The sequence below is a fragment of the Anas acuta genome, chromosome 25 (assembly GCF_963932015.1).
Source record: "Anas acuta chromosome 25, bAnaAcu1.1, whole genome shotgun sequence".
NCBI classification, from domain to species: domain Eukaryota; kingdom Metazoa; phylum Chordata; class Aves; order Anseriformes; family Anatidae; genus Anas; species Anas acuta.
In genome coordinates this window covers 424,930-434,818 of record NC_089003.1, presented here as the reverse complement: position 1 = coordinate 434,818, position 9,889 = coordinate 424,930, and the positions used below count along the sequence as shown (strand labels likewise).

Below are 9,889 nucleotides of genomic sequence, written 5' to 3'. Positions count from 1 at the left end.
AAGTTTTCTTTGCAGCAGCCTGTGCATCTGCAGTCCCTCAGCACAACTGAGATGGCTCTGTCGCTTTCGATTTGTTTTCCCTGTTAGTTTTGATTTGGTTCCCTTTCAGAAGGTAAGGGAGATAAGGGCCAGGTGAGCTGGATCCAGGAAGGGCTGGAAGCATTGATCCACTAGGGTGCATCTGTGGGCCGGATGTCTGAAGGGTGCGGTTTCAGATGCCAGCTATTAGGCTTTGGGGTTATTTCTACTGTAACTATATTTAGGAAGGGGGGCTCTTTGTTTATTTAGGCTCAGAGCTTTAAGATAAATGACAGCTCCGAAGATGCTTTTCAGCACTTCATAAATCAACTGCCAGCTGGCCAGTTTCACCTCTGAAATGTCTCCTGCTTTTTTTCTTTGCTTTTCTTTTTTTTTTTTTTTTTTTCCTCCCAACTTTGGGAAGATGGTATATCCAAAGGAAAAAATCTTCCAGAGAAATGACTCTGATGAGGAATATGTGCATTTGGGGAGTGGAAATGACTTCATCCTTGAAAGACTCGAGGTGTTTGAAATCCTAGCTCATTGCATTTTCTGAATTCAAAGCTCTTAGAAGGCATTCTTGCTGAGAATTTGCAAAGGACAGAGGTGCTCGGCAGGCTGACTGACACATCCTCAGCTGCCACGACATTTTTCTTGTTACATTTTATGCCACTTTTCGCTGTCTCACTCAACACATCCGGAGATTTACTGGTGTTCTTTTTCTCTGGCAGAGTTGCTTTGATTCCTGCACAGCTCACAGGACTGTCTGTGCCAAGGACTCAGCATCTCCTTTCTCCAGGGTAAGGCAGGATTCCTGCCAAGAGGTTGTTGACAGCCATGCAGTCTCTGTGGGTCGAAGTGAACACCATTTGAACTCAAACACCACACACGCTTAGAAAAGCTCTGGACTGTCCTCCAACCTCTTGCCAAGCCTGGAATCACATTTTGTCTGTGTAAAAGGGTGGGGTACCCTGTGACCGAGGCCTTTGGATTCTCAGAAAAGTATTGGCAAAATCTGTGGTAGTTGAATTTTAGGATCCCAGATTATAGGTCTGTGCACTCTGAAAAAATTGAGTTGTTCTCTCATTTTGGAACTGAATTACAGACTAAGCACTATTCTTACAGCAGACGATGATCACGTAGTCAGTATAACCCTGCTTGACATGTGCATCTGAGTGTGGTTAACTGAAACATGGATTCCACCCCAGCGGGTGATACTGATACCCAGTCAGCGGGACACAACAGTAAGGGCACTAGTCCTAGCTGTTGGAACAGGGAAGAGTATTTTTTTCATACAGTAGTCACAAAAGACAGCTTGAATAGAGTCCTGCCTTAAGAGCCTTCTTACCTCCTCCCATGGATCCCTTCCCATCGCCACCGTGGGTTCACATGATAGCACATGGCAGGTGGCAGTAAATGCCACAAATGATGAAGCAGGCAACACTTGGCAGCTGTCCAGTGAAAGCAGGGTCTCCAGGATGGCCTGGGGAGTTGGGGTGAAAGATTACATACGGATATGTGCTACACGATCAGGTAATGGGACTGTTGGCTGCAGCGTTAGTGGTGTAACCCTGTCCCCCTTATCCCCACTTGCTGGTCAAGAGCATCACAGATCTGCGGGCGGGGGCCAGGATGAGTCCAAGGAACCTTTTGGCTGGAGGCAGGGAGGGGGAGTGAGCAATCTGCCTGTGGCAGATCCTGCTGGAGTAGACCCTAGATTTCATTCCAGATGGGTGGTAGACCTCCTGTGGCTGCGGGGCTTGTTCGTCCTCTTTCAAGTGTGTTTTCCTGGACTTAACACTGAATAGAGGAGCAAGGAACTCTGGCTACAGACCAACATAAATGCAACAGAGACAAAAGGAAGAAACGAAATGAGTAGGAAATCACGTAAAGTGGTGATAAAGGAATAACAGAAGTACAGATAGCTTTTCAACACATCTTCAGAGGCTATAAAACTGTGTGAATCTTCAGTGTGTGCCCCAATATTGCCAAGAAAACTGCACTTGAATTAACTGGATTCTGAGCTCGTTAAAATTGGCCCTGCTCCACCAACCTCTTGTAAACCACAAAGAATAATGGGGAAAAGTTTATTTTCAAGTAAGAAGTGGAAAGACTGAAGTGTTTAACAAAGGGGCCTAGAAAGCTCTGAGCACTGGACAGTCTCCACCTGGTTGCATTAAACCAGTCGCTACATTTTTCAAAATCCACCCATGCTTTAATCTCTGCTCCATTTCACATTTCCTTGTGATGTTGTCCAAAGAAATGCACTCATTGGCAATAAGCTTAACAGTCACCACAAAGCTTAACAGGACCTTGATGTGGCTTTTAAAAACCCCCAAACCCTTAACTGCTGAGACTCACGAATTTTTTCTCCTTAGCAGATGTTAAAGGGGGACTGAAGCTTTGCAAACATTTGCAGACATGGATAATGTTCATCCTGATGGCCTGATTCTCATTTACATGAAACTCCCTTTACAATTCTCTGGCTTGGAAAAAAAGTGCTTCTGAAATGCTTGTGAAAGCAATTTATGTAAAGGGACCTGAGTAGGAATGAAAATCAGACTGCTAGTCTTCCCAGCCAGATGAGGATTATAAACGTAGTTAACTCAGCTTTCTTGACTGTAGCCCAAAACCCCTAATCTTAACGTATCTCTGTAAGTCTGTTACAAATGTCAAATTCTTTCTGATTATCCTGATAGCTAATGTGCACCGTGACAGCATCTAGAAGCTGTTTTCGTGAGCTGGGACCTTATATTCAGGTGCAAAATAGCAAAAAGATATTTAGTCCAGAATGCTTCCCATTTTGCAAGGCAGTACAACATTATCACCCAAATACCAGGTCTGGGACTTTCTTCTTCACCTTTGATGTGAAATGGCAGCTATGACAGTAGCAGCTTCAAGCTCCGAGACTCGTGAAGCAGCACATGGTACAGCATGCATGGATGTGTGGTATTTTCAACTCTATCTTGTCTTTTCATGTGTGGAGACAGTGATTCAAGCTCAGGCTGGCAGTCTGTGTACAGGCAAGGCAAAAAGTCCCACCTTAGCTGAACAGCTAATTCCATATTCTTTCACCGAAAAATTAACGAGATGATGGGAAATATCTCGCTGGCTGGATCACATCAGTCGCTGTTTGGTTTGCTGGTCTAGATGTCACACCAGGGTTTGGAAAAAAAAATCAAACTGAGAACATCCACGTAGATACTCTTCTTTATGTTCCATACTGGACAAGGAGAACGCAGCAGGAAACATGGAGAACTTCCTTGGCAGCAGGCATTGTGCGTGCACCAGAATTGTTAAATGTTCTACTATTACCCTAAAGGAGACTGTAGTGAGGTGGGCATTGGGCTCTTCTCCCAGTGACCAAGTGATAAGACAAGATGAAATGTCCTTAAGTTGCACCAGGGGAGGTTTAGGTCGGCTATCAGGACAAATTTCTTCACTGACAGGATTGTGAGGCATTGGAGCAGGCTGCCCAGAAAAGCAATTGAGCTGTCATCCCTGGAGGTCTTCAAAGACATGTAGATGCTGAGCCTAGTGACATGGTTTAACGGTGGACTTGACACTGCTAGGTTAAAGTTGGACTAGATGATCTTGGAGGTCTTTTCCAACGTAAATGTTGTTGTAGAACTCCCTCCTGCTTCTTAGAGGAGTTTGGTTTTTTTCAGCAAAGCCTATTTTTACGTACGATCCCAAACTTCTGTGGATCCATTTAAAAATGTCTAACTCAAGGCAGAACAGTTCTCTTGGAGGATGTCGTTATTACTTGTAATTGCAACCTTGCAGCATAACACCCTTACATATGCAATCTGCAGTCCAGGAGAGAGTGATAAATCATGAACTGTAAACCACTTGGACAGTATTAGAGCCAACCTATACTTCCAGAAACTGGAATGACTGAGACCATTGTGTATCCTAACAGCACACAGGTACATTTGGTGGAAGCAATCTCCTCAATCTCTACTTCTTTGCAGGAAAAAAAAAAAAGAAATAAAAAAAAAAAAAAGCTCATAGGGAATGACTTCCTTGGATTCTGACTTTGGGAAGAGAAGGGTAAGAGAGGAATGTGTTTTCACAGGCTTTGAGGCATTTCCTCCTCTGGTGATACTGGAGCTGGACACAACTAAGTGGTGACAGTTTATCTGGAGATGCTGCTGTGTTCATTAAGAGAGGCTGTTGCTGTTTATCTGCATCTTGTCTGCGAAATCGGGTGCTCAGAAAACAAATTGGCAGTGTTGTCAGCATGCTGTTGCCTTAGTGTGGAAAGGGGTAGATTTTCAGAGGCATTCACCCAAACTCTGAAGCTGGCCATTTCTGGGAGATGCTGCTTCTCCTTACAAAACCTTTGGCGTTGCGAGGGGAACCATCTCAAATCTAAAAGAAGATCTCCTTTCCCACCCATAATTTCTTTCAGGAAAAAAAACAAAAAATATTTAAAACTTCATAGCAACTTGTAAAATATCGCCTTAGGCCAACTGCTAACTCCATACAGGGAAGAATATGACTACTACTATAGGTGAGGCATCATGGGTATGGCAGATGTCTGGGTTTATGCCTCTTTTTGTTTTGTTTATAATTATTCAAGGGAAACAAGCACTTTTAATGTGCAGCTTGTCTCCTTCTGAGACAGATTTTAGTTTAACTCTGCATGCAAAATGCCTTTTTGTCTCCACCAGCTATAAATGGAGCCCAGACGACTGGTAGAGAACAAACGCATTGTAAGCATCTAAAGTTAGGAGAGACAAGCCCCTCTGGTGAAATCTGCTGGTCAATTTGCTATTTCTGCTTGCTGTGTAAAAATCACCAGTTATTATTACGAAAGGCAGCAATTTAAAATTGTAAAGCAATATATGATCACCCTTTTGCGTTTCCCTCTTTCACTGTACCACAGCGGGACTAAGCAGACAGTAGAGATCCAGTAGCAGGTGCACCAAACAGCCCGGTGGCTAAATGATTTTTCTTTGTTTTTGTCTTTTAAATTATGATTCTGACTTGGAGAAATGAGCTCACACTAAAAGCAGGAATTAGAAGATTTAATCTCTACTAAACTCCACCTTTCTAGCTGTCAAAATACTTGGTCCTTTGCCTGTAGCCATGTGAGAACTCCATGCAGCCCTTCAGTCATGACTGCTGCTCCGATGGCTCTCTTATTTTTTCTGCAGCTGCCAGGGTGGATGCAGCTGAACCTGCAGCAGCCCTTGGCATCTCAGAGCCCCAGATCTGCCAGTGGAAATGGCATTTTCTTCTGAACCCTTCTATCCCTAGCTGTGTCTAAAGCCAAGTCTGATGGCTATCAGCAATCCTTCCTCACACCAGTAGCTCTTCCCCGATGCAGCCCTTGCCCTTTCCAGCCCTCTTAACCCTACCAAATTCTGCTCTGCCCTCCGTACAGCTGAAGCCTGCCAGGCTGTGCCCAACCGTTTCCATGCTTTGTGAAGTGACACAGCAGCTGGTTGGAACTGTAACATCCTTCTTTATGAACAAACTGAGCCTGCATTTTTGGGATTGAAAGGTGAACATGTTTGTCATCCTTCTCACACAGCTTTTTTTTTTTCCCTTTTTTTTTTTTTTTTTTTTTCCAAAACTAAGCAGTGTGGGCTTGCTTTCCTGATTTGTCATTTCTCTCTCTGTGAAATGCTGTGAAGTGACACGCTATATTAGTTACTCCCAGATTTCAAAGCCTCAGCTGGCTTCTCAACAGCCGAGAGCACTTGTTGAGGAAAGGGAGATCGATATGATGAGAGCAGCAGGCATATGTGATTTAAAATAGCCTGTTTTAAAGTTGTTGAGCTTAGTTCTCTGTTGCCTTCTCCTTTCCATTTGAAATGCATGTTCTATGTTTCTGTTTTCACAATAGTGAATGAGCATTGCACAGGCAAAAATGCTGTTCAGAGAGGAAAAGTCAGCAGAGGGATTGAGTATTAAAGTGAACTGATTGTTTATTACTGAAAATAATAATGTAAAAAGATGATATCCCTTCCACCCCATTTCTACCCATGTCCAAATCCATATATTTGGATAATTACCCCCTGTATGTTAATTCCACTGCCCACACTACATAAAACGAACTCCCAACGATTTGAATAGATCCATCTGAGGCCTGTACCCTGCTGGGTGGCTGCAAAATCCTTCTGTACCCCACAGACAACCCTCTGGTTTAAATTGAGCTTTTCCACCACCATTTTCTAGGTTTCTTGCAACAGAGCATAACATCAAGCAAACATTTTGCTTGAAGTGCTATACAGGATTTGCAGTGTCATAAAAGTGGAACTGGATTAGACCACTGTTTCCTCCAGTTTGAGACTCCCACCAGCTGCTGTAGATGAAGGTGCAAGAAACCTCCACAAATGCAATTGCCAAGTCACCTACACACAAGGAAGCTTTCTCCCTGACACCCATTAGTTAGAGGTTAATTTATACCCTTCAGCATGAAGGTTTATCAACAGCACAAAACTCTGAATATTTTCTTTCTCTTTCCCTCCTTTTCTGCATTATTAAATATGTGTGGCATTTCTTACTTGGGCTGCTTCTAACAGCAATTACTTTAAATGTCCACATTAAAAAGTTGACCCATATGCTTAGGCGTCTGCTTTTTAAACCCTAGACCCCTGGAAAAAAAAAGCAAAGGACACCTTGCATTGGGGTTGCAGCAGGGTTTCCATCAGCCTCAAGGTGTGGACAATTTTACATCGTTCTCTCTAGCCTTTCTCCTATACTAGGATGGGTGGAAAAAAAATACCCCTATTTAGTATCTGTTGGTCCCTCAAACACAAGAACCACTTGACCCTCTTGCATAAACTCCTGTTAGCCCCTGCCAGCTGGATCCCATGTCCTGCAGCACTCTGTACACCGGGGGGTATCAGGCAAAGCACAGATCATCTGCTGGGTGGCTGCTCACCCACCAGAGAGCAGAGCACGGTTATCAGGATGCTGCACGTCCAGACACCGACAGCACAATGACAGCAGGACCTGCCTGTGAAATGAGGCCAAGATAAATGATGTATTGCCCTCATCCCTAACAGTGTGGCCCAGACAGAAACCAGGTGGAGAGGAGGGAGCCTACACCTTGTGTAAACAATCCCCTGTCTCAGCTGAAACAGCTTTAGGCAGAGATTCTGGATTAAGAAAGTGATTCTTGCCCTGGACAGAAAGTTAAAGGGCAGGGGTGATAATGCACTGTTGGCCAAAGGTGGCCAGGGGAACTTAGCCATTACTCAGCAATGGTTCATTTGACCTGGCAGGAGAACATCTGATATCTAAACAGTCCTAGTCATCCTGAAATACTCAGAAACCTCTACACTAAATATTTGATGCCCTTGTTTGATAATGTTTATTTTGCTTTCTCCCCACCTGTGTGATGCTAATATGCTGTGAGTGGGGAAAACATGGGGTAGCACATACCAGAGATAAAACACTAATATGTGATCTTTTTTTTTTAAACAGAGATTTATGAGGCATACCATGAAGCTGACGCTGGGGAAAAAAAAAAAAAAAAAAAAAAAAAAAAGTGGGGGCTGGAATTGGCTATGGGGACTGCTTTTGCATCACTCTATATAACACCAGCAGCGTGTGACCTCCCAGATCATCTCTGCTCTGTCTTTGTAAGAAACTTGTGCAAATCATGACACAGTCAGAAGGCTCATGGAGTAGTACCAGGGTTTGATTTGCTTTGTCTAGGTATCAGTTTCTGCACTTGTGCATGGAGGAAAAAGTGAATTTAAGTCAGTCTCATCTCTCCTGTATCTGTGACTGTTCAATACCCTCTCACTACCCCACTGGAAGTTAAAACAGTTTTGATACAGTCATGCTTTTTGGGTCGTCCACTAGAGACCATGCTCTTTCCTTGTTTAAGTCTGTAGTTGATCAGGTGGTGCCAATTTACACCAACGATCAGGGCACCCCAGCTTCCAAGGGGAAAACACCACCTCGTTTGTAGCAATCTTCATCTAAGCTGGTTGTACGGAAGCTCTCTACAGGCAGCAGAGATCTGGTCAACACAGTCAGGGAAATCTTGGGGGTGATTCATCTGACCTCTGGGAAGAGACAGGCGGTCTCTGGATTCAGTACAGCTCCAGCAATTAGGAAGGGAGTGATTTTGTTATAAGCATCCACGATGAACAGAGTCCTGCCACTGCTGTCTGAGGCTGCTAGAGACAGCAGTGCAAAGAAGAGGTTCGCCGCTGGTGTTTTAGGTCGTTCGGTTCTTGACTCGAGAGGTGTTCCTGGCGGTGCTTTCGTCCTGCCAGCTCTGAGCCCACTGAGCAGCAGGGCCTGCAGCCTGCTCCGGGACCCTACGGGACCTACCCGGCACTGAAGTCAGAGCTGCAGCTTTCTCTTGCTTTTTCCCTTACAAAACAAGCCCTGCCCCTTCCAGTTTTTAATATCAGGGCATTTCCCACACATCAGAAGGAAATACTGTTGGAGCTGGTTTCTTTCTCTACATCATTTGAATATACCCTTTAGCTATTTTAGCGTTCACTTACCTATTTTGACAGGAAGTGATGGCTTTGAGGCAGACGTGTTTCCTTTCCAGATAGAAAGAACTGTGGTCTTCGAGCTAAGAATTGACATTGTATAGTGGTTACTTCTGAGAACAAGAAATCCTGAATTTTCTTTCTGATTTTGCCCTTGTGTGGGAAGGAGAAAGCCCCAGTCATGCCTTCCATCTCAATTTCCTCGTTTGTCACAGATATGTTACACAGGTTGCTCTGTTACCACTGGCCCAGCAGTTCACGTTCTCAGATGCATGTTTAAAACTCTTTATTAAAAGAAAGAGCTGGCTGTCACTTTCTAACAAAAAGTAAATAATAGAGGTGGTCACAGTGCTGGTTCTATAGCTCTTGATCTGAGATAAATCCTTTTTTTATCTGCTGGGTTATTAGAAGCACACCGTTACTTGTGAAAGTTCAGGTGAAATTGGGTTAAAAATTGGAGAGGATGTGGGCTATAAGTATGTTTAAAATGTTATCTGTTCTTTCTCAAACATGTCTTTCCAGCTCAGGTATTTACATGCTGATAACCTTTTGGTCCCAATGGTGCTAAAGACTTCATGCCTTGTATTTCAAAACTGATAAGAAATTGAAAGATGTGGAGTCTCCAAGAAACGTTATGAAAAACAACCCTCCTCCTTTCCCCTGAGTTCCTTGGTTATTGTGCTACTTGAAACATTGAGTTTCTGGAAATTAATTACCATAGGAAACTGTTTGGCCCAAAGCGCATAGGAAGGAGACAACTTTGAGGGAGACGAGAAGACATGTACGGCTTTTGTTATTTAAAGGTTTGGCCTTTGTTGTCCCTTTGATCTGCCACTCTCATAGATTCCTTCCTATCAGCAGATCAAGGAGAATTTTTATCTTACTGGGAGCCTTTGCATGTGTGCTGTTATGTTTTATTAAACTCCTTCTGCAGTAATATCAGGAGTTTTGCAACCATCTCTGTCTGTTCTTTCCTGTAGGAACTGGACAGACAAAAAGACTCTGTATATAAGATGTTTTAAATAAGCTTGTGAGCAAATGTTGTTGGAATGCCCCCACCCCCCTTTATGCAGTAATGTGGCCACACTATAGAAGAAGATTTAGCTAAAAAGTAGAAATCTACCAATGTTGGTCCATCTGGGAGCAGGAGAGCAGAGAAAGCTCATGGTGCTGCTTGACTTTGGCCTGAACTGGTAGCTACTGAGAAGAAACTTTCTCTGATGGTGTATGAAATGAGTTCAGCAGATCTAAGGCCAAGCAGAACTGTGTTTTTGCAGTAAAAAAAAAAAAAAAAAAAAAGCAAGCAAATCGCATTGGAACTGATACTCTCTAGCACAAACTGGAGATGAAGTGAATTACTGACACTGGATTCCCATGCCTCAAGATCAGGAAGGGAA

At 43.6% G+C, this 9,889-nt stretch overlaps 1 long non-coding RNA gene across 1 annotated transcript; it reads right to left on the bottom strand.

Annotated features, from left to right (window-relative positions):
* Positions 1-400: 400 nt before the first annotated feature.
* LOC137844646 (uncharacterized) lies at positions 401-6,997 on the bottom strand. The gene is made up of 3 exons (XR_011089980.1): positions 6,917-6,997; positions 1,367-1,501; positions 401-864 (listed from the first exon to the last, which is right to left on the bottom strand). It is a non-coding gene; the product is annotated as an uncharacterized lncRNA (long non-coding RNA).
* Positions 6,998-9,889: the final 2,892 nt, after the last annotated feature.